Here is a 24,083-nt window from a genome sequence, read left to right as displayed (position 1 = left end):
GACACATGGTAAGCTGCTTGCCTGGAACATAAGGCACTGAAATAGCAACCCTGTAAGTCTTCAGCAGCTTCTGATGGTGGTAAAAAAATCAATGATTGTCACATAAATATTAAAAGATTCCTCAGCCTAATGTCGGAACAAATGTATACTTAATCCCGAACACTTCTCTGTAAGTGCAATCCAATTTGCCTCTGAGATGTGGTTCCATTATGCATGGAGCTAAAATAAATACTTTTTTCTTCTGCAGCGGCAAATTATCAGTTAAATTGAAACCTGTACCAGCAGAGAGTAAACCTAGGATCTCAGCTTCAAGCATAAAAATAGAATCACGTCTACTACTCCATTGTTGCAATAGCATCCCTCTGTGTATTTCATTCTCTGCAACAGAACTTTGTGGAATTGCATGCAGTATAGTTTTCATCTCCCAACATCGCTGGTGCAATGTGTACCAGGTAAATGCATTTATCGACTAAGCTTCACAGGGGCTATAATTTGGTGCTCTGTGTAACACTCTTGCATTTCATGGGGAAGAGTCAAAAAGTATCCTACATGTCAGCCCCTTGAGGTAGTCCAGATGAGAAGCACCAACCATGAGTACTAACACGCTCTTAATTGTAAGGTTACAGTAACAGAATCTTGCAAGTCTGAAAGCACTTCTCCCCTCTTACTTTCCAGAAAACTAAGGAGGGTCCCTTCTGAGAGGCTTCCCATGCCCCCTTTCCTTCTGTGGGCTGAGATACCTTTTGCATGACAGTTGTCTAGGCTGTGGCTCTTCCTCCTGTCTCCTAAGATCATCCCACATATCATTACGCTACATAACGAAGCAGTCCAGCAGATAAGAAAAGATGAACCATTGCTAAAAGGAGAGTCAAATGCCATCAGATCTGAAAGTGACGTGTCACTGACCTCCCTATCTTTCAAAGTGGTTCCAGACATTCTGATAAGTAGTGATTTCACCCTATCCATAGTCGTCAAATCTCAGTTCGTTATTTTTGCCAGCATGTGCAGCTGGTCTGTTGAACTTCAGAATTTTCTCTTAACAAGATAAATCAAATCTTGTATGTTTGCAGAGATTTCTACATATTTTGGTGCATATTTCTCTAAACCCACACATTTTGTTTGAAGTTTTGCCTAACCTGCAATTTTTGCAAATAATTTCTCAACTATAATGCAATGTGTACATTTTAAGACTGCATACGTTCATGAAAAGACTTTCCCCAATATAGTTTTCTTTTTAAATTGTTGGCAAAATACATAGCAAAAGGATGAGAACTGTGAATGCCTATTAAATTTCTGCTTGAGTATTGGTTCAAAAAATGCAAAGATAGGTAAATTGGCTTTCAAATGTGAACAAGCCTCTCCTCTCCCCCTGTGTCAGCACAGACTGGCCATAGAAAAGGTCCCTAATCCAATTCTTGGCCTCTCCAGTGAGAACCTAGGGAACAAGAAGGAAATCCAGTTGGAGCCCCTGAGCAGCAGAAGTATATGCCCCAATCTAGTACAAGCAATGCTGTGAAGTAGAAAAAAGCCATACTTCATTGAAAATGTGAAGGTTTTGCTTGGCACAAATCAATCAGGATGACAACAGGCAAATATTCCAACCTCCTATGGGAATACTGTACCTGTTTATGTTCAGAATCAGAAACTGAATGTGTTTTGCATGTGCTACTTCACTGTCTAGTATATATTCAATGGCATATGGAATTAATAGCAGACATCATTACACCCTTTTTTTACTCAAGACACAAATGACTAGGCTCAAATTATCCTACTTCAGACATATTATACAAAGGCCCAACTCTCTGGAGAAGGCTCTAATGCTGGAAAAGATGGAAGGACAGAGAAGAAGAGGAGGACCCAAGGGGGATGGGTTCAGTTACAGTGGCGATGAGGCACCATTGGGAGACCTGAAGGACCAGGTTAGGGACAAATCATCATGGAGAAAATTTATCTATGTGCTCACTAAGAGTCAAAACCAACTTAATGGCATATAATCAATCAATCAGTTACACTCTTTACTGAGTTGCAGGACCAGGAGGTCATGGCTATAAATACAGGTAGCCCTTGTTTAGCAACTGGCTCGTTTAGCAACTGTTCGCAGTGATGACAGTGACGAAAAAGGAACTCTGTGACCAGTCCTTGCATTTACGACCTTCATAGGTCTGTAAAGCAAGGAAGGCTGAAGTAAGATCATAAAATTGTGATGTTTCACTTAGAGGCCGCTTCACTTAACGACCAAGTTGCCCATTCCAACTGTGGTCGCTAAACAAGAACTACCTATAATCAATCACATTATACCTTTAAGACAATGGCAAAATATCTGTCATTACCAGCAGCTCCTTGTCAGCCTCATCAGGTAGACCAGACAGGAAACACAGCCAGATGAGCTAATTCTACTTTATTGTAAAGGTACGTTAACAGAATCTTGCAAGTCTGAAAGTACAATTCTCCCGCTGTCACCTTTACAGCCCGATAACTTAGGGAGGGACTCTCCTGAGCCCTTGCTCCACCTATTATGCAGCTGTGCGCTATGTTCCCTCTTATCCGACCATTCCCTAGACAACATCTCTTCACTTGGTCTCCCAAGGTCATTCCCTCATACCATTACACTCTTAGAAGCCATCTAGCTCCCAATAATGTAAATTATTGTCTGGTTTATTTGTATAGCATACATTCTTTGAGCTTGTATACTATTGTTTGGTCTTCAGACATAAAGGTAATAAAGTGGAGTTGAGACATAATTCTCAACATCTTCCATTACATGGGTTTCAGTGATGGCAAAATACCATACAGGTAGATGTATTGGCAGATACCTGACTTGCTTCTATATGTACTTAGTAGGTCAGATTTTGCTTAGTGGATCACAGGTGACAGAGCAAAACTGAATTTTGCTGCTTAATTACATTTTTATTGGTCTCTCCCCATATTTTAAGAGGAAATTAGGCAGATGCCTCCTTCCAATTTCCCATGCAGGAAAGTGAGGCAGAGATGCTCACCTCCAATTTTCTGCTCTCAATCCTATACCTAACACCTGCCACACCTTCTGTCCCATCTACCTTCACACTAAACTTTCACCTCTGAGCTCAACTGACATCAAGCAACTCAAGCCAAAGGCAAATTCAAGGTGAAAGGCAGTGTGTTTGTGCAGGTAGATACAACACATAGCTCCCATGTTATGAGAGGTTATGCTGAAGCTTGGAAATCAATCTCTCTCTTACTCCCTCAGCGTGAGAGATATATGCATTAGCAATTCCCACTCATTATTTCATTTCCTCTCCTATAAGAGGAAAAAAATACAAGGAGAGCTGAAGGATTTGGGGTGTAAAATGACTCATCCAATTATTGTCAGGTGCCATAAGCCAATCATTCTGGCAAAGAAATGTCGAAAAGACTCCCTCTGTCTTTTCTTTTGCTGCAGAAACTCAATTTTCAATAAATCTCCAGTGGAGAAGACAATCTAAATCTTCACATAGTGTGAAGTTTCCACAGTCCTGGTTTTTGCCCTTTGTTTCTTGGGAAAGAGAGCCAATTTGGTGTAGTGGTCAAGGCCCCAGAAGACTGTGAGTTCTAGTCCTGTCTTAGGCACAAAACCAGCTGGGTGACCTTGGGGTAGTCCCCCTCTCTCAGCCAGGCATTGCAGAGAATTCTGAAGGATCTGAAGCCCACCCAGGTGAGGCTGCTATGAATGCTTTCAGATCAGGCCTAGGAGGACAACTGCTCAAAATTGACCCTGGTTGCATCTCTCCTTTGTGTGACAGGTTGCCTGTTCTCTTCCCTTCTTTCATTTTTTGCTTACTGTTGCTCTTCTGTTCCAATGTTCCCTGCAAGAACCTCTCATCTTGGCCTCTGGCCTTGACTGACCCTACTTGTGCACATTCTATCTTGTGGGATCTAACCGGTTGCTCTAGCATGTTGCAGTTTGACCAAGCTGAAAAGGCTTATCCTTGGAAAGACAAGAATTTTGAATCAAGGAATCACGTCGTGCTTTACTGCAATTTTTACAAAGATACTGGCAGTGAGCTACTACCGTAACACCTTTCCTTAGCCCATTTCCAGGTTGAACAGAATTCTATGTACAGGTTCTTTTGGCAGATAAGGATCCCAAGATTACGCCTGCTGTCACAAAATTTGTATTTGTAGCCCGTAGAACTTGTGTGTTGTTGACAGAAAAACAGATTAAGCACAATTACAGGCCTTTTTACCACGCATGCTATAATGTACTTTGTACTGTATATTGTATTTTCTTTAATGGAGTCTGGGTCTGTGACCTGTCATAAAGTTTGACTGATTGTTGCACTGCTTGGATTCTGCAAATATTTAGCCATTTACAAGCCCAAGACTAACAAGCTCTTTCCTTCCTTTCTTGTTCCCTCAACAAACCCATCTCTTTCTGAACTTCTGAAATCCTCTGCTTACTATATTCCTACTTTTCCCATCTGTCCTCCTTTTGAAGAACCCTCCCCAGCAAACAACTTTTGTCCTCTTCTGGAAGTGTTTGAGGAATAAAAATACCCTTGTCTCTTCCACAAATGACCTGCACGTACATAATGGATCCCTTTCCCATTTTTGTTGCTTTCCAAGGTGATGCTCGTGACAAGCCATCATTTTAAATTTCCTTCAGCCTAGGTATTTCATTGGTCCTTGACTCTTCCCTATCGATCTCTATGCTTCCTTTGCCAAAAAATGTTTACCTTTCCAACAGCAGCACCAGGGGTGGGGACTATGGGGTGAGGGTGAGCCTTTTCTCACCCGATAGCAGATACTAAAAGTAGAAACAGCACAGACAGGGACTCAAGGACACAGCTCTCTGATAAGTAAGCTTTTTGCAAGAATAAATGAAGCCATTATAAAAGAATTCCAGCTACTGCTATGTATCAAATGCAAGCCCTATTTATACTGAACTCAAGACTCACTTGTTGCAACCTTTTCTCTCATCTGTGCAGTGCAAAGGGCTACAGGCTTCCTTTTGGGGGGTAGGAGGAACATTTCCTACCAACCCCCTCTGTGGTTAATAGACCACTCCGGTTCCAAGGCGATTGTTTCTGACACTGCCAGATCTAGCTCTCACACCACCATTTGCACCTTCTGGGGTTAATCTGTACCACTTCCCACAAGGAAAAATGAGGTGCAGAAATCTATGTTCCTTCTGCTTTCTTCCAGGGCTGGCTTCAAAAAGAACAGAGCACTTGAAAAGACAATAAAAGCAAGGAAGGACCAAGGATTGCTCCTTGGAAGATACTCACTAGTGCTGCAAATATGCCCCAGTTTTTGTCGTCGAATGTGCCTTTGCATGATAGAAGGCAACCTACTCATGGCCAGGGGAACATCTGAAATTTTGAAAGCATGCGCTCAGGAGACTTGCCTATTTATGTGACAACTACTATTGCAGGCACAGACAATTGCAGTGCATCCATTTACCAGAAGACAAATTCTCTACCATCCTAGCATCCTAGACGTTGGACCCAAGAACATCCCCCCCAAAAAAATATGATGCTAAAAGCTAGTGCTAACTGCAGGTGGACAGGAATATCTAAAAGTGCCAGATTAGAACAATACCAGCCATATTATTTTCTAACCATTAAGTTGGCACTGACTTGATGGAATAGGTGCCATACAGATGGCACATAATGGCACACAGAAATCTAGCAAACATGGTTCTGAGAGATTCAACTTCCTTCCTCTAGGATGGTGACAGAAATATCCTTCTTGGTCAGATTCTAGGGGAATCACAAACCATTTTAATTAATGGAATGACTTAACAGTGTTTCTTTTCACAATGGCTACTGAAGTTTTAAGAACTCATATAAGTTTAAACTTCTAAAGAGTAAAATAAAGCATGCCAACAATGCTATGAAAGAAAACCACAACAGTCTAGTCAAATGGGGGTACAGAGCTTCGACAATCCATTTCTACCCAGTCCCACTTCTTCATCTAAACTAAACGATGAGACCATCATTTCTTTAGGCTTTTCTGCCCTGTGAAATTTCACATTTTGTAAGATCAGTTAATATCCTGATATCACTTTTACCAACCCCCCACTCCAAAAAAAAAAAGCAAACATTCTCAAGGACTTTAGAACTTCACCAGCCCCTGAGAATCTTCCTGTGAGGATAATAGTTATTTTACATTGGGTTTTCTTATAAATATTAATTACAAAGACCTTGGATTAACTGACCTAGTTTTGAAGTGTCATGTCATCTGTTGCTTATTTAACAACAGGATTTAAGAAATGGAGATATTATCCTAGCATTTTCATTCACTACCAAACACGTTGCTCAAAACGTTCTGGTTTTGATTCTTTTTAACACTTCTGAGATCATGAGGGTACTCCATCTGTTGCTCTTGCTGTATATCCTGCAAAGCAACATTCATTGCTAAAGATTCCCTAGAAACAGAACAGGGCAACTAACAATTATATCAAAGGGGGGATTCTGGTCTCATTTGATGACACACAGAGATACTATCAAGCTAGAACTTTCAGGGAAAACTCAGGACCTCACTCAGCAGAGGAGACAAAACACCACAGACGTTTTGGAGTCTACACATTATTATCTAAACACAAAATAACTACATCTAGAGATTAAAATCATCTATTCACATTATCATTGCTGTACCTTGCTGGACCATATTTATATTGCAATGATGCCCAGGTTTTCACAACTTAGCAGGACCTGAGTGACTGTCTGAAGGGCCTCCTGGTCCAGGAACAGGTCCAACTGATGCAGAAGGTGAACCTGTACAAAGGTCCTCATGGCCACAGCTGCCACCTGGACAGGAAATTGGGGGGGGGCTTTGCCTCTGATCAAGGTCTGAGTCCCCAGTATTGGCACTGGCAATACAGGGACTGCATCTGACTTATTAATGCCAGTTCTGGGTCTTGTTTACTCAATCTTTGGAATACCAGTTTCCTCAGTTTGGTCTTCTGAGGAGGAGAAGGATGGTCTGGCTGAGCTCTGATAGAAGTACTGAAAAAGCAGTGCTTTCATTTTTGAAAGAAAACATGAGCTTGGATTATACATGCAATGGCAGGTAAATTGTTGCCCTTACTTTTTAAAGGTCTGGAGTCAAACAAGGAAGTTTCACCACCTCGCTGCTCCTTCTCCAACACAAGTGTTACACAATGAACTCAGGAATGCATCTCTGAGATGTGACAGCAAAGCTAAAATCAGATAAAGCACATTTGCCCTAGAGGAATAAAAACAGATTGGTGGTGACTTCAGATAAACTAATACACTGAATTCAATACAAGGGATGAATGCAGATGTGACAGCTGTAAAGAGCAAGCAGTTTGAATGCAGCTTTGCAATAATGCATTCAAGTGTGACTCTTTCAAGAAGGGGTCAAGGAGAGGCATTCAGCCTCTTTTCGACGACGTGCTTCAATTTGAATATGAGAAAGTTGATGCTGATCAATGCTAATTGGCTAGTGCCTGGGTAGTCACGGAACTACCCTTCTTGCTACCTTCTTACAACCTACAGGATTCTGTTCCACAGATGCAGAAGTTTGCTTTTTGAAACTGTCCAATAAATGAGGTTTCTGTTCTTCCTGCTCCCTAGCCTTCTCCTGCAGTAGACATTTAGCCAGGGTTCTGATTTGCCTGTACATATGCGTGCATGCTAAGGAATTTTCAGTCAAGATCAAACCCTCCAAATGACCACTGCAGGAATATTACAGCTACCATCCTCCAGTTAAGCTTCACCAACCAAAGCAGGCATTAAGTCAGGGAGTTCCCTGGAAGAACAGATGTTTTACATTCAAAAGATTAGATTCATTCTTTGCATCTCCTTTTTTTTTTTTTAAGGTTCATTGCAACAATTGATGAGAGGAAAAAAAAACGCCAGCCAAGCTCTATCTATTAAGTTTCAATCAATCCTTCTGCTATTGAACTAATATCTAACTCAAGGGCCAGCACAACAGGGCCTCCAAGAAGCAACATCCTTGGGAAAAACCTAAAGATTACAGAAGTACAGAATTCAATTTTAAAAATCAGTGGGCAGAGCTCCCCTAGGAAATAACATTCGACCCAATACCTTCTTTCCTTTTAATTTTAAAGATTTCTCGGGGAGTTTCAAATAAACCAATAAAAAAGTATAAATAACATTCAAATGATCCTACAGAATATATCCTCCGCTCCTTAACAGAATGAACAATATGCTGAAATGTCTTGAATTCCCTCAAGCAGAAAAATCAGGTGAGTTTTCATTTCTGGCAATCATTTAAGACTTAACACGATTATCTCAACGCTTTCACCCTTCTATGCCACTCGCCCAGGGACCCCGCAACGCCTATAAAAGAGAAGACAAAGTTCGGCTCATTTGCTCATCCTTAAGAAACTACAAACTAAGTAACCTTTTTCACCTCTTGGGGGAAAAGCATATTCTGTTTTATGAGTTATTTTGGAAAGGAGGCATAATCAATGCTATTTTTCCAAGTGCCCCAGTCTTTCCCTTTGGATGGGCAACTCCAGAGTGAAAAATCAAGCAACTTGTACATAAAGGAGCTTGCCACACCTTTCAGCCCATATGTAAAATCAGCCTGCCAAACACATTATTTTGTCTGAATTCATCAGTTCTCCCCAAATGATTCATGCTCTGTATTCAGCAGGATTCACTCAGCTTTCATTCCCAAGAATCTAAGTTCAAGGAGCAAGCAGACTACAAAATATTAGACAAATACGGCTGGTCTGGTTAGCTTAGTGTAGTCTGTCAGCACTATTTAGGGTTGGAATAAACCAGCCAATTGTGGTTTATTCAATATTTCAATACACCTGGATTTAGTATAATGTGTGAACCACACCAGGACTGAGCTTGGAAGCTAAGCTGGTTCAGGCCTGAATAATACCTGCATGGGTGACACACAGGAAACCCCAAGGTTGTGAAATCAAGAAAAGAAGGTGCTGGCAAACCATTTCTGTGCTACTGCCAAGAAAAAATGAAACGTCCCATAAAGTCACCAGGAGTTGCACTCATGTTGTATTTTTAGTTGATAAAAAATGAAATGATAAGTTTGTATTGAAATGCAAACTAAATTGATTTTGTCTCATCCTTTCGCCCAGGCCATTTCAAAACATCTTTTGCTGCAGCCGTACAGTTCCCACTGCCTTTTGACTTATTAAGTTATTCAAAATAAAATTATACTGGCAGGAAAAAAAAAAGACAGCGAGAGGCAAAGGGGGAGGTTTCTGAAAGAGGAATTGCTGTTGCAATGTTGTTTGTAACCTTTCAGTTTAACTCAAATGACAAAAAACATCAAAAATTTAACATTGCCTTCAAACTTCTTGGGGCAAGATGTTCCTGTACACATGGCTGCCTTCAAAAGGCAAAGGCCAATCCTTCTGGGCTTGGGGAAAGAAACTCTCATTAACCATTGGAGCCCTGAGTTGTGCAAAAGCTTCTGAATGAAATTTTAGAAGGTTTTGGCAGGAAAAAAAATGTGGGGTGCTAACATTCCACAGATACAAAATTAAAGGGGCAAGGGGGGGGCTATGCTGGTTTGTGGCATATTAAAGGATAAACCTTTTTTTTTTCACCTAAGTGGTCATGCTCGGTCCACTTCATTAGAGGTATCCTCCAGTTGTGGGGACTTCAACTCCCAGCATTCTTAGAAACGGCCACGGTGGAATGCTGGGAATTAAAGTCCACACATCTGGAGGGTAGCTAGAATTCCCCAACCAGTAGGACTGCCACGGAGATTCATCCGGAGAGCATCTAGTTTGGAAGGCTGCTTTAAGTGGGCAAGATAAATAATATTATAATGAATGTTGACTTGAATCTATGTCATATTCTGGCAACAAACTTGTTGGATATTTGCAAGATCTACAGCTTTAATAGAATTAACTATAGAGTTAACAAGAGATTGCTTTTTGGCTGTGAACATAATTGAATCAGGTGGCGAACTCTGTATAAGAGAAGTATTCTTCTTACTTGTTTTTGCTTTCTGATTTCCCTTTAGGCTCACTGCTTAATTCCCTGCTGTCTTGGTATATTTGTATTATATTATTTGTTTGTTGTTACTTTTATGTATTATTGAAGATATATTTTATGCCTAATTTTTCTCTTTTGTATGTTTTGAAATACATATAAAGGTTGATATTTATATTTCTTGTCTTCTCTTAAACTTATTACCCAACAAAACTCTGCTCCTGACTTTCAGCTACAGAAACTTCAGGTTGAGTAAGAAGTTCCCTTGATATCTTTCACTCATTTCTCATTAACTTGTACTACCCCTGGTTTACAACCGTGGCTCCTTGTATAAGCCACAATTGACTAGATACACCCATCACAGTGATTTATTTACAAGCCTCCAGCAGCCGAGTTAACACACAACAATTTCACCCCACACATACAAATAACAGGATTGTTTTGCGCAAAGTGTGAACTCAATCCATGATTTTGAAAGATTCCAGCTTCCTGTGGGTGCATCTGCAAGACAAGCGATAATATTCTTGTCCTGTTTGCGAACTTCTTGGTCACGTGAGGTAGCCACAGCTGGACCAGGTGGGTCACTGAATCCACCCTGGTTCTTCCTATGTTCTTCTGGCAAAAAAGCAACATGCCTCCAAACTAAAGCATTACTGCATAATTATTCAGAAATAAATAGTTGCAGCAGCATCCACTGATCTTAATGTAAAGACTTTTTTAAGATTAAAAATAAAACAGCATGGCATTAACACCTGGGTCTCATTAATATGTATGCCAACCTGTTTCCAAGATAAAGAAACTCAAGTAACCCTGAAAACCATCTTAGAGAGACACATGCTAACCAATTCACACTGAGATTTTAATTTAACTTTAGACTGTAATTTGAGGTCCTTAGATTCAACATCCAAAAAAAAAAAAAAACGGTTATTCATGAAACCTTCCCTTTGACTAATTTGGGTAGCACTTCCTTGAGAAGGATGACGTCCCCCATGAAAGACATGCTCAGGGCCTGAAATATAGAAGATGAAATGGAACTGGAAGCACGCCACAGAGGACAGCACAGGAGCTTCTGAGAGGGATCTGCCATCAGCGCAACAGTGGGTGGTGAGCAGAAGTTCTGTGCAGTTTCATTGACTGAAGAAAAGCATGCATTGGTATTCTTCCAACAGTCCATCGGAAAAGAAGTAAGAATTTAAAGCTGGCTCATTGTAAATACCCACTTGTTTAACCTGGCTCCCCCCCCCACCCCAAGAAAAGTTAGAGATTTCCCCTACTCCCTAAAAAGATTTAGATGGTGGGCACACTTATCCTCCCCACCTGATTCTGTTCAGTATCATTATTACCTTTAGTTGCTTCTTCAGCATGCAATATTGCTCCAGGTCTAAATGGAGTCCAAACCGAAGAGGAAGTGAACATGGTTTAGAGGAGATCAAAATGTTCCCACTAAAATGGGTTTCCCCAACCTGATGCCTTTCAGAAGGCACCCAATGACAGATGCAGTGAGATCAATACAGGTAGTCCTCATTTAGCAACCACAATTGGAACCGGCAACTTGGCCATTAAGTGAAGCAGTCACTAAGTGAAACCATGACTGGGCTTAAGATCTGACTTCAGCTTTCCTTTGCTTTACAGATCGGCAAAGGTCGTAAATGTGAGGATCGGTCATAAAGTTCACCATCGTAACTGCAAACAGTCACTAAACAAGGAAGTTGCTAAACAAGGACTATGTTTAAAAGCTTTAAAGCAATGATTTTCTACAAACTAACCATTCCCTTCTCTTGCTGACATCCCACTTCACAAAACCTGGCTGCTGATTTCATACTGCAGCAGGCATATTACTAAAAGATTTTCAAACAGAACTCTAATAGCTAAAAGGTTTGAACAAACAATCATAGTCCCTCCTGCCCAAAATACCTAGCCCATAAAAAACTCAACCAGCTTCGATTAGAGGCAAGAGAGAGTTCAATTCATAAACAAGGTACAAGAGGGTCAAACAAAACATGATATGAGGGTCCAAAGTCACTACTTGAGAAGGCAGGCTAAGGAGGGGAGGAATATGGTGGTGAGGTAAACAGAGAGTTGCTGCCAATGGATCTGTGAGGCAAGCAGCTCCCCTTATATAGGGACAGTATGACCCAGATCTGTTCTTTGATGGGGCAGGGTTCTTTCTGGCCAATAGTCTTGCTGAGTGCTTTTGTTCCGCCCTCCTCTCTTTGTGGCGGGCCCTTGCATTGGAGGGAGGTGTTAGCTCCGCCTCTTCGTCTTCTGGGGCCAGCAACAGCTGCCTCTCCTGGTGGCTAGGTAACTCTGCTTCCCCTGCCCACAACTCCTCCAGCTGAATCCCCCCAAGCCGATGACCCCCTGCAACTCCTCCTCATCCTCCAAATCAGAGCTGACCATGACCAAAAGTGGGGATCTTCCAGTTCCCCTAAGATGCAATTCCCAGCATCCCTCACCCCACACCTTACCAAGTGGGCCAACAAGGCACTCTTGATCAGCCCCAGGATCCCCACTTCTGAACAGGTGGTGCTCTTCCCCACTCTGGAAGGTTGCAACTTCAGAATTTGCTACAAAACCCTGTCGAAAATTGAATTGCTCCTTGGCTGGTTTCAAAGCATTTTCATTTGGGGTTATTGGTTCACTGTGATGGAATGGAATTATGAAGGCCAAGCTCAGGGAGATAAGCATTTTCTTAGCTCACCTGAACCACGTGGGAGGAACAAAAAGATAGACTGACACCTCCCTGAGGAATTCACACTGTTGTGGCTGGAGGACTTTGGGAACTGGGGTTTTAGTCTGGGAAGATTGATGTCAGGCCTAGCCGAAGGAACTCCAAAAGACCATGCAAATCCAGTCCAGCTATGTTTATTAGCTACAACCTCTAGCAAAAATTTTCCCAGACTAAAACCCCAGTTCCCAAAGTCCTCCAGCCACAACAGTGTGAATTCCTCAGGGAGGTGTCAGTCTATCCTTTTGTTCCTCCCACGCAGTTCCCGTGAGCTAAGAAAATGCTTATCTCCCTGAGCTTGGCCTTCATAATTCCATTCCATCACATTCACCTCTCTTTTTGTAGGGAGGTATTGATCTGTTGGTGCATGAATGCCAAAAGGGCACTGATGACACACAATGGCTTAAATAGAAGATAACCTAATACATGAAACCACTTGGCTGATAGTCAGTTTAGCCAAATAAACATGGAAACATCACGGATGCTAGGATTATATCAAGGTTGACCCATTATTCCTTCGGATTTGGGTCTAAAGTCTAAAGCTACCTTCCCCAGCCTGCCACTCACCCAACAGGTTGGACTTCAGTTTTCAAAACCCACTTTTGGGAAGGGGCTGCAAATTCTTATCAAAACTCTAGAAATGGTTTGTTCAGCTAATACAGCAGCATTTTCTTACATTACCTCTCCCACCACCACCATCACCACCACCACAAGACACAAAGTACTTGAATCTCATTCTCATGTAAGAATAAACAAGATGTCTTACACAACATTTTGAACAATTGGCTGACAGATGCCGACACTGAACTTGCATAGAATGTTTGTTCTATGTATTAATTAATTTCATTCTCTATGTCTTGATCTAAAGCAGGAGAGAATTAACTGTTAACTATTTGCTACTTACATTCTGCTTAATCACACTATGCCTCTATTGCCAGTTTCTATTTCTCCATCCTTTACGTCTGCCCTGAAACTCTTTTTATGTTTGCTTGTCTATTTTAGCTGAAATGAGTGCACTGCACTGCACACCACCCCAGTAGTAGGTCTGGCAGCTGACGTTAAGGTGACTGGTTGTTTAGGCATGATTGATAGGACATTATTTGAAGGCTGGGCAATAAGTCAGCATTTTTAAATGTTTTGGCCCATATTCATCCTCTGCTTATAGCCGCTAAAGACTGGAGTAAGGGGAATTGCTGTGAATAGCATCACTGAAAACTCAGACGTCCCCATTAATGCAAAAAAGCAATGGAATCTTGAAACGAGCCATCATCAGCAAGCAACACCGATGCTCCACAGGATACATTGAAAATGTTTGCAATGCAAGACAAAGCATTTTAAAAAATACTCATTTTCCCCCAAGGATGAATTGGATTCCAGTGCATTTCCCAGATACCTAGTTTCTAAATTGCCCAGTTGCGACAAGGCAGGCTCAGCTATCCCATTTTTATTTTGAAAAATGCAATTATAAAAGCCAACTCAGCCAAGCTGATGGAATGATCGTTTCCATTGTCTGGGATGTTCTAGGATCATCTGCCTCAAGGGGGCTGTCAAGGAGATTGGGGTGAAGGTCGCAGATTGCAATTTGCACGAAGAGCTTGCTGTGTTTCCTCTCCTTTTTTTTAGCACTGGGGGAGAAGAGCAGAAGCTGGTCTACCAATACACGTCTGGCTGATTTGCAGCAGATTTGGGAAGGACTTTTGAGCCCGAACCATCCCAACAATAACGCATGAAAGAGTCATCGACCGCAAATTTAGGCTGATGCAATGAAAGCTTGGGGAAAACCCAGGAGAGAATTTTTGTAGGTGGGATGAGTCACTGAGTGGAGCATATAAACAACTTCATTCTTAATTCTTACTATAGGTTTTCCTGTTGAAATCCCACAAGCCTAAAGCTGCATTCCTATCTCACCTGACTGTTGACTTAAGTGTGGTTTTATTAATTGTGTTTTAAATCAGTCATAATTGATTGGCCTTACACTGAACACTAAGCTATAAAATCATAGTTTGTGAAAAGCTACAGCTAGCTGCCAAACAGTTTGATGCACACAATACGCTACGCCAGCCCAAACATCTCAAACCAACCATGGGATGGCTTAGCACACTGTTTCACTCAAGCTGCACATCTGGCACATGGCAGGTACATAAGACAAAGGTTATAATGTAGGTTTTGCATGCAAAGCACATACTATTAGCTGTGCTCCTGCCAAGTAAACAGCTCAGTGAAGGCTATGGTTCTACAACAGGCTAAAGGTCAGCTGAAGGTCTAATGGCTGCATTCACACAATCTAAAAAGTTTGGCTAGTTTTGCATGCATGCATGCATCTTAATATACTGTGTGAACCTTACCCAGACCATTTAGTTCACTGATGACTCACTAGCCTTTTAGTGAAATAAAAGGCTACCACATCCAGCCTGCCAATTTCTGGACTATGGATACGCAGCAACAAAGAGATTCAGGAAACTCTAATCATCCAGGGGCTATTCTGATTCTTGCACCTCCAGTCCAGTAGCTCTATTAGGCCATACACTTTGGTGTACAAGCCACAATGTCTGCATCCACACCACACGTTTAAATCATTCACATTTTTGTGGTCCAGATCTGGTGGTCCCCATGTATTCTGAAAATCCATAAAATGGGTTAATTTAGTGAGCAAGTCACATGCGTTATGTGAACACAGCTATGGAGACGTGCAGGGACCCACATTCCATTTTGCAAATGCATGCTGTCAAATTCTTTCCTTTCTCCCCGCTCACTAAAATAGCACTGGGGAATGTCCTGATCTTTAGTCATCTTTATTAGAGCGGGCTCATTTCCTAATCACCCCCAAAACTCTTCCTCTACCCCAGGCCATCCATCTTTGCCCAACCTGGCAAATGGGAAACGCTTGCTAACAAGGGTCTTTTGAAGTCTGCATTCAAAAGAAAAGAAAATCAAGGAAATCCTATTATATAGGAGAGTTGGAATGCTGCTCCTTGTCTTTCACATTCAAGGCTATTTCTAGGGCTTTATTACAGAAAGTTGCATGTTCAGACTTTGGACTGGTTCATACAATACCCCAAGCAACAAATTGGGTTCACATATTATACTCTGCCCTAACCATGGCTTGTTAAATATGCTACAGACTGCTCAGTTCACACATTGGGCCAAGCCATAATTTGCAAACCACAATAATTAAGTTCCCACAATGCACTAAGCTAACACCAGAGGAACCACACTGTGGTTTAGTGGAAAGTACACACCAGTCCTCATGTGGTAGTCTGGATCGATCTTAATATTCTGGCTGAGCAAAACTAACCAATCATAAACTCATCAATTACAGCACTGTCAGATGTGACTCTCTCCTCTTTGTGGCTTCCGCAGCATACCAGTTTCTTCTCGGCAATAAGCCTGCATCTTTTGCACTCCGAAAGTCACACGCCTGTCCATACCAAAATGGTGAGAAGCTAACTTTAGCCTTATTAGGGCTTAGATGCTGTTCTCAATCGCCTCTCCCCAGCAGCTCCAAACGCTTTGAGATCTTCAATCTGTCTCCCCGTTTCGGCATAAGGCTGAACAGTTGGTTCAAAACGCGCCAACGTTGTTCTTTGTTTCTGGCTTACTCTTAACTCTTCCACCTGTTGCCTTTTCTCCTTTTTGGGTTTGTTCGTTTCCCCAGAACAAGGAGAACTGTTTTTTATGGATACTGTTAAGGCCCCAGAAAAACAAAGTGATCACTACTGGATCTAATGTTGGCTGTATTCCTACAACAAATTTAACCAGGAGTTAAAAGACCCAACGATGCATTCACACAACACACTAAGTTGGATTAAACTTGCTTATTATTTGCAGCTTACTGGGTTGTGCAAACTCAGCCTGTTTCAAGGTGGAGTGTGGTCAAAAAAGTCAAGATGCATTGTGCATAAAAAATGGGCAAAGTTTCAGTCGCACCATTATGGCCACTATCTTGACTTTTGTGACCATTCCCTGCAGGCACTGGCCTGCTCGATTGCTTTCAGTTATCAGAACATGGGCTAATTTAGTAATCAGTTGCATTTATTTATTTATCTAACTATCTATCTATCAAATTGTTATGGCCACCCATCGCACACCATGAGCCACTGGATCTCTTTGCATCACAGGGCGCTTCACCTATTCCCCATCTGATGAAACAATGACCAACCGGGCCTCTAGATGCTTTTGCCCAGCACCAAATGTTCAGCTGGGATGAGGGTTGGGAAACTTATTGACTGGGTCTCCACCAGTTGTTAAACTACGTTTTACTTAACTCTGGTTTGATTAATCCATACCTGGTGTGCAAATCATTTTCTGTGCTTTAGGATATTTAGTGAACACAGCTTATTGCGGCTTATTCACCAACCGCTGGTTAAACAAGCCATAGCTTTCTGTGATATATAAACCCTGCAATAAATAACATGGTTGAAAGCTCGGCTGCCATTCCAGACCGGTGACAGCAAATCCCAGTTTGCATTGCACCTTTTCCCTTAAATGCCAGAGTCCTTATTCCTGGCCGATCTGCAAGTCACAGTTATGAGCATTAGATGGCAAGACCCAGACAGCTTTCTGGCCCCACCTTCCCTTTTGAAAAGTGATTGCCAGCAATCTTGACATCCCCAGCAAAATGTTCATCCTCGGTGCCCCTTGATTGCTGTTTGCACTGATCTCGCAGTGAGGCTTCAGGGGCCCCACATCCTGCATCTCTGTCAGAGGCGCTCATTTGCAGCACGCTGGGAAGGCTGCGATCTGTCATTTTCTGTCAGTTTCCCTTTTTTTCCTCCCTTTAGGAGAGTCAAGGCAAGCCATTCATTTAGCTTGCTTTAGGAAATGTCATTTTGTCCTGCCGATAAATGAGCTTGGCTGCAACCTCTCTCTGAGCAGGGCTGGTTGCGTTTCCAACCACTCCTCCTGTGGGTTTGGGACTTCATTTGCTTCTTCTTATTTCCCCGAACATCTTGTATCATATTTTATGCATCGGCAGGAAGAAGAGCACCTTTTGACTTTGCCTTCCTTTCAATAGCCAGTGCCTCTCATTAGCAAACCCTCCAGCCACCCAGCTTTGAAAGGAGGGAGGCGTGCAAAAAGGGCTCCCCTGGAACTGGCGAATAGATAGATAGATAGATAGATAGATAGATAGATAGATAGATAGATAGATAGATAGCCCGGTTGTGCCATTTCCATCTTGCTGTTTTATTCTTCCCCGAAGAACATCCACAAAAACCATGGATTTTTCTAAGTTTAAACCAACAGCCTGTGTTCCAGTCTGCAGAAAGGCCCATAAAATCAGGCGGCTTTTTCGCAGAAGGTGTAATTAACTGATGGGATCCATCATTGCTGCCGATGTGACAGAGGCGAGTTTAGATGCAATGGTGCAGAGAAATTATTTTGGACTCGGGGTTTGATGGACTCCCCTCCTCTCCTCAATCTGCATTGCTTCAGTTCCTTGGACATGTGGTGAGCCAGCCCTTCTGTGACCGAATCCTGCCCTAATGACATCACAGTCTTTCTCTCTCCCAGTTTCTCTTTCTCTCCTTCCTTTTAACGTTTCTAAAAGCGTCAACCACAGAGAAGGAAGGGAACTCAGAAGTCATCTAGCCCAACCCTGCAGGACTGAGAAGATGTGTGTTCTCTGCCACAGTGCCTGCCCTAAGGAACAGCGTCCCCCCAAGATTCAACCCTCTTGGTCTTCCAGAAAGCCATGAAGACCTGGCTTTCCCCCCAGATGTTAGGATCCGGATGCTAAAGAAACTCAATATATGTGCGCTTGCACATATACAGCACCTTGGTTTCTTTTTCTATCGGATTATATATTTTTGTTCTGCTTTTATGTTTTGTTTTGTTTTTTGCAAACTGGTTGTATTTAAGATGAATGGCCATCTAATTTTTCTCCCCAATAAATAAATGTTTCTAAAATCCCCTCTCAGCAGAGACTGATGACCACCCAGCCTCCCTGAAGACCTCCAGTGAAGGAGAATGCACCATGTCACGTGGCAGTCTGTTCCACAGGTAGACAGCTCACAGAATCAGGATGTTCCTCCTGATGTCTAATTTGAACCTCCTTGTGGCAACAACCCTTGTGGACAGAGAGGTGGGGAACTGATTGGCAAGTAACAGAAAGGAAAAACTGGACCTTCCAAAGATGTAGAGAACCTGCTGAAGTTGATTCTCCCCAATCCCATAAGCATTCAGGGTTGGAAACCAAAACAAATTGCTTGGAGCCTCAGCACCCCAAGAACTCAAAGTAACGCTCAAGGAGATCAACTGAGGTGGCCGCTGCTGTTGGAGGCTTGTTCTTCTGCTCTCATACCAACAGTTTCAAAAAGATTTCTAGCCTCAGCTGTGGGAGGATAAGCAGCTCTTTCCTAAAGTTAGTTTCTGGCTCCCTGTCTTCCCTCTGAACAAAACTTTCCAGCTTGAAGAACCAGCTTTCTTCTGGGGCTGGGCAATGAGTTGAGTCAAAGCCAGACAGAGTAGAAGGGTGGGGGAGTTGGCTTGTAGCAAATCTGTGTGAATCAGGTCTGATCCGATTTAGACCACCAAACGAATTGGTTTTCCAAATGCGTTCGGCACAGGTTTCCAAATCAAATTGGGTCTCTCTACGTCGTCCATTTGACTGGAGCAGGGGGCAGGTTTTGCATACATGTAAAAACGTATCAAATTTTCAAATCAAATTGGAGGTCTCTGATTCAGTGAGGAACTCAGAATCAATTGAGTTTGGGAAGTCAATCTGAAGATTTGATCGCATCCCCTTCAAATGGAATCTCCAGACTGAATATTCACATAGCACTAAACACAACCCACAAGAAGGGAACAGAATAAAAAGCACAGTGGATTACCTTCACTATATACACAATAGATGGTAGACCTAAATCTGACATGACTAAGAAAAAAAGTTGCTATATATGTACTTAGAATTCAAGGGTGAGCTTCTCCGAGCAGGGTCAGACTGAAATCAACTCCATGCAGTCTCAGAGCTATGCAAACAGTTCCCTCTTCCCATAAAACAACCAAGTTAGCATTGCACCAGCTTCTGATTTGTCTCCTTTATTCTAGGTCTTTTCAAATCAATGACAACAACAAACCCTAGTTTTGCTGCCTCTTCTTCTTCATCCTCCTCTTCCTCTTCTTCTTCCTCTAAATTTATTGGCCGCCCAACTCCAGTAAACTCTAATAATGACTCTTACTGTGTCACTATTTTAGTTACTGATTTAATAATGAACATCTTGTTGTTTTACTCACTGTTTTCATGTTTTGCTGTTGCATCTGCAGTATCAAAAATGGAGAGTTCTACATTCTGATTTCAACCTGATTCACAGTACGCACTGCATGCACCCAATCAAAATTATGGCTTAGCAGGGCTACCGGAATTGGGCTGCAAAATCCAGACTGAGTGACGGGGAGCAGCAACGGGTTGGCACGCTGTCTCTCTTTACTGTCAGCTAATGTTTATTTGGATTTTGGGAGCCCAGATCTCATAACCTGGGTTTAGTACTGGTACAGTCCCACCCCATTGTGGGATTTGGTTTATTTACATCAGTGTTTTTTAAATTTGATAACTTTAAGACGTGTGGACTTCAACTCTCAGAATTCCCCACCCAGAATGGGGATTTCTGGCTGGGGTATTCTGGGAGTTGAAGTCCACACATCTTGAAGTGGCCAAGTTTGAAAAAGACTGATTTACATGCACTTAGGTACCATCCGACAGTTTGCACAACCCCAGGCAGTTTGCAATAAAATCAAAATCTGTTTCAGCTGAATGTTAAGCCAATTTTTAAAAAAACAACAGCAGATTAATGCCATAACAGTAGTACAAAAATCAGTATAAGCAATACTAAAAATCGATCACCAAATGCCTACCGAAGCGAAACTTATTTTGATGACTCTGCAGAAGGTAAATACACCTACGGGGTAACGTGTTCAATAGCAAGGGGGCAACTACAGAGGTGAATGGTTTTGGACTCCATGTCCCTTTGATCTTGCACGGGTCAGAACCACCAGAATACCTTCTGCTTGCTAGGAGATTCCCCTTGGAGGAGACCATCCAGTGTCTGTTAAAGAAACCACAGCTGAGCGAGGTGTATGGCAACTAGCCTTAATATGATATAAATGCATACATTTATAAGAGAAACAATTTGGCCTCGCCCACTTCAGAGAGAAATTATAACTAAGTGGTAAAACTATGCATTAGACAGGTTTCCCCTGATGGATTCTTTACATTAAATATTAAGGTAACCAGGCATTCTCTTGTATATATCAAACCTTTGTACATATGGAACCATTGCATCTTCAGGAATGTCAACAGTTTCCAGCAGAACAAGTTCTACCCACAAATATTTACATTCTCCATTCTTCTGTTGCCACCCCAAACGAACTAGAGGTTTGTTGCTGATGTTACACATTTAAAAAAAAAAACTTCCTTGAAAGATGGACCATACATCTATGAAACATTATTCAACGTAAAAATATTCCCCCAAAGCAACACTCGTTCTTCAGCCTTAGTCTTTAAATGAGGTTTCAGGGCATCGAAGGGTGAGGCCTCCCTTAAATCTGGCTTCAGAACAAGGCAGCAATTCCCCCATCCTATTTGAAGCATTAGCACATTCTTCTGCACGTGAAAAGCTAGTGACATCTTGTGGCGAGTTTCCTATAGTGCTTTCACAAAGTCACGGGGGTCCTTCTAAATACATTTTTAATTTAGGCCATATCCACTGGATATATCAGATCACAAATAAGCCAACCGCGTCTTGTATAATTCCAGTCCTTATGATTAATTTGCTGTTCCGTGTGTTGCCTGAATGCAGAAAATTAGCCTAATTCCATGGTTCAATCAACCACAGCTTAGCATGTTACATAAATGCTGCTTTCGAGTTACCTTCCCCAGAGCCCAAAGAGTAAACTGGAGAAAGGATAAACAAGGCCGCTTCTATCTTGGTTTGCACACAAAATTAAACCATCCAATGGTTGGTTTATTTTTGGCTACATTTTGGATTAGTTTGTGAACTCCAACAGTAGTTTCATGTTAGGTATCAACTTGGTCACTGTGGCTTATTTGACCATGGTTTAAAAATCCCAGCTTAACATTATCCCTAAATGCACCATATGGGCAAGACAGATAGAGGTCAGCATTGTGCAAAGGGTCACATTCTGGGCAACTAAACAACTTGGGAACACAACCAGGGCAACCTTCTAAGTGTGTACTAAACAACTCACAATCAGCTGGAGTCACAGCATACAACAAGCTCAGATCCAGGAGACAGCAACTCCCCATTGACTAAAAAGCCCTACTCTTTTTAGTCCCAAAGTGGGGCCAGAGTAGACAGGAAGATTAGTTTGAGGTCTAGAATTTAAAGGAATCGAAGGTTTCAAAGGGTGAAATCTGCTTTTAAAATGGGCAACTACTTTTTCCCAAACTAGAAATTTAACAAAGGCTGAAATTTCTGGTCTTGCTCACTCACTCTAGGAGGAGTGATTGTTTGATTGACTGGATTTGATTCATAGCCCACCTTTATTTTTTACAGTTCTACCATAAGCCCACCTACCAAAAGATATTCAGAATACTTAATTGTCATATTTAACTGACTTAAAATGTCCATTCATATTCCCAAGCAAAATCACTGTCCTAGGTTTATTTCTTTGCTTTTACTCGTCCTCTTTGGTTTTATTTTGTTTTGGTTTTTTGCTTGATGTACCTGTTAATTTATATAACCCCTTCTCCAACCTGGTGCCTCCATCCTTTTTAAACCACAGTTTCCATTATCCCCCACAAGAACACCCACGAGCCTACCAGTTTACACGATGGGACCAGTTTACACAATGGGATTTCTGGTGGACACCAAATCAGAAAAACTCCTTATGGTCCTCTAAACATCAACCATCACCCCTAGAATTAGCCAGAAATAGTAGGCCTTGGCTACCAAAAGTTTGAAGAAATTCTTCCTTACACCAGCAAAAATTCTGAGTCAACAAAGCAAGTGTGTGTGTGTGTGTGTGTGCACGTACATGTGTGTGTATAGATGCACATCCGAACACATGTACATATTCCTCATTAATTTGGCCCACTGACTCAGCTCCCTCAAGGCTTCCCACAAAATGTCACATTGCTTAAGGGGAGAAAAACACTCCCTAGATTAGTTCCGACAACGCTTCTACAATTAAGACTCCGAATGGCAGAGAACAGTGTGTGTGTGTGTGTGTGTGTGTGTGTGTGTAATTTTTCCCTTGATTTATTGTACCTCTGATTCTCTGTCAGCCCTGCAAATGACCCGATTAATCAAGAATATGCTTATCCAGTCTGACAATATTCTTCCACGTGCTCTCTTGGGAGGGAGATTTTTCAAGTCTCCCTTGGAACATATGGGTATCTCACAACTTTCTGGGAGCCACACTGGGGTGTCACAGGAGGGGTCAGAAATGTCAAGATGGTGGCCAAGGCCAACCAGTTAAGTCCCATTCCTTTTTACCACATCTTGCAATGCAAGTTAAAAAAAGGGGGCAGGCTTCTGTGATGCAGCTGTGATCACCATTATTTGACCTTCCCTTCAGATACCCCTGAATTTAACCATTATATATGTGTATATTTATAAGCTGTTTTAAGCCTACTGGAAAAAAACACTTAATTTATAAACACACTTCCCTCTTGCTTCCTGGCCTTTGTGGGATTTTTAAGCTTGATGTGCTTCTCTTCTTCTTCTTCCTTACATACCAGTGAGATCCATGCATCACCTTAAGTCTCAGCTTGTTTTAACCATTATTTTTAACAAACTACAGCAGACTGGTTCTTACATCAGGCTAACACATAAACCACAGTTTACAAAACCCAGTTGCTGAATCCCCCCAGTTAGCTAAGCAAATGCCAATCAAACATTCCAGCAGAGCAGGATAAGGAGCCAATTTTTTTCCCCTAGAAAAATTCCTCCTGGAGGGTTTTCTAAGAGGCACTTGGCTGTGTCAAAGACTCAAGGCAAGGGTCTCTTCAAAGCAAAACAGAGAGACACCGTTTCCACACAGTTGTGGAACTGCTGCATGACTTCACCACGTCGTGGGCTTGTAGGTGGGGGCAGGACATGTGCTGAAGCTCCTGGCATCAAAGCAAAGCATCTCACTAAGCCCGAACAACCTTGTTATGATCGCCACATCTCCAGGAAGGAAAACTCTTCACAGAAACGCAACCTGGCTGTGCCACACAGATCTCATGAAGAAGCTATTTTAAAATGTAGTACAGTAACTGTGATTTGGGGGGGGGGGTGGAGGAGAAGGGGATGATTTTTATTCTGTATCAGTTGCACTCTTTTCTATTCTTTCCCCTATATGTTTTATGCGCACCACCTGCAATCATGATTGAGCTGGGTTGTCTTAATATATTGCAAATAAAAACAAATGCATAAATAAATCTCTCCTACCTGTTGTCAGCCATGTAAATTATGCAAGGCTGATTCATTTCC

At 42.0% G+C, this 24,083-nt stretch overlaps 1 protein-coding gene across 2 annotated transcripts in view; it reads right to left on the bottom strand.

Annotated features, from left to right (window-relative positions):
- Positions 1-24,083, bottom strand: part of IL1RAPL2 (interleukin 1 receptor accessory protein like 2) — a 359,966-nt gene extending 335,883 nt beyond the window's left edge. For both annotated transcript variants that reach the window (XM_088151668.1, XM_088151669.1), the window contains exon 1: positions 24,042-24,083. The gene's annotated coding sequence lies outside the window, so the exon portion shown is untranslated. The remainder of the gene's footprint in view (positions 1-24,041) is intronic.

This window comes from Python bivittatus, unplaced genomic scaffold, assembly GCF_059951505.1.
Source record: "Python bivittatus isolate LINGU-HERP-01145 unplaced genomic scaffold, Pbiv_v1 ctg000670_np1212, whole genome shotgun sequence".
NCBI lineage: Eukaryota > Metazoa > Chordata > Lepidosauria > Squamata > Pythonidae > Python > Python bivittatus.
The sequence above is the reverse complement of the archived record's forward strand: the minus strand, read 5'-3'. Positions and strand labels throughout refer to the sequence as shown.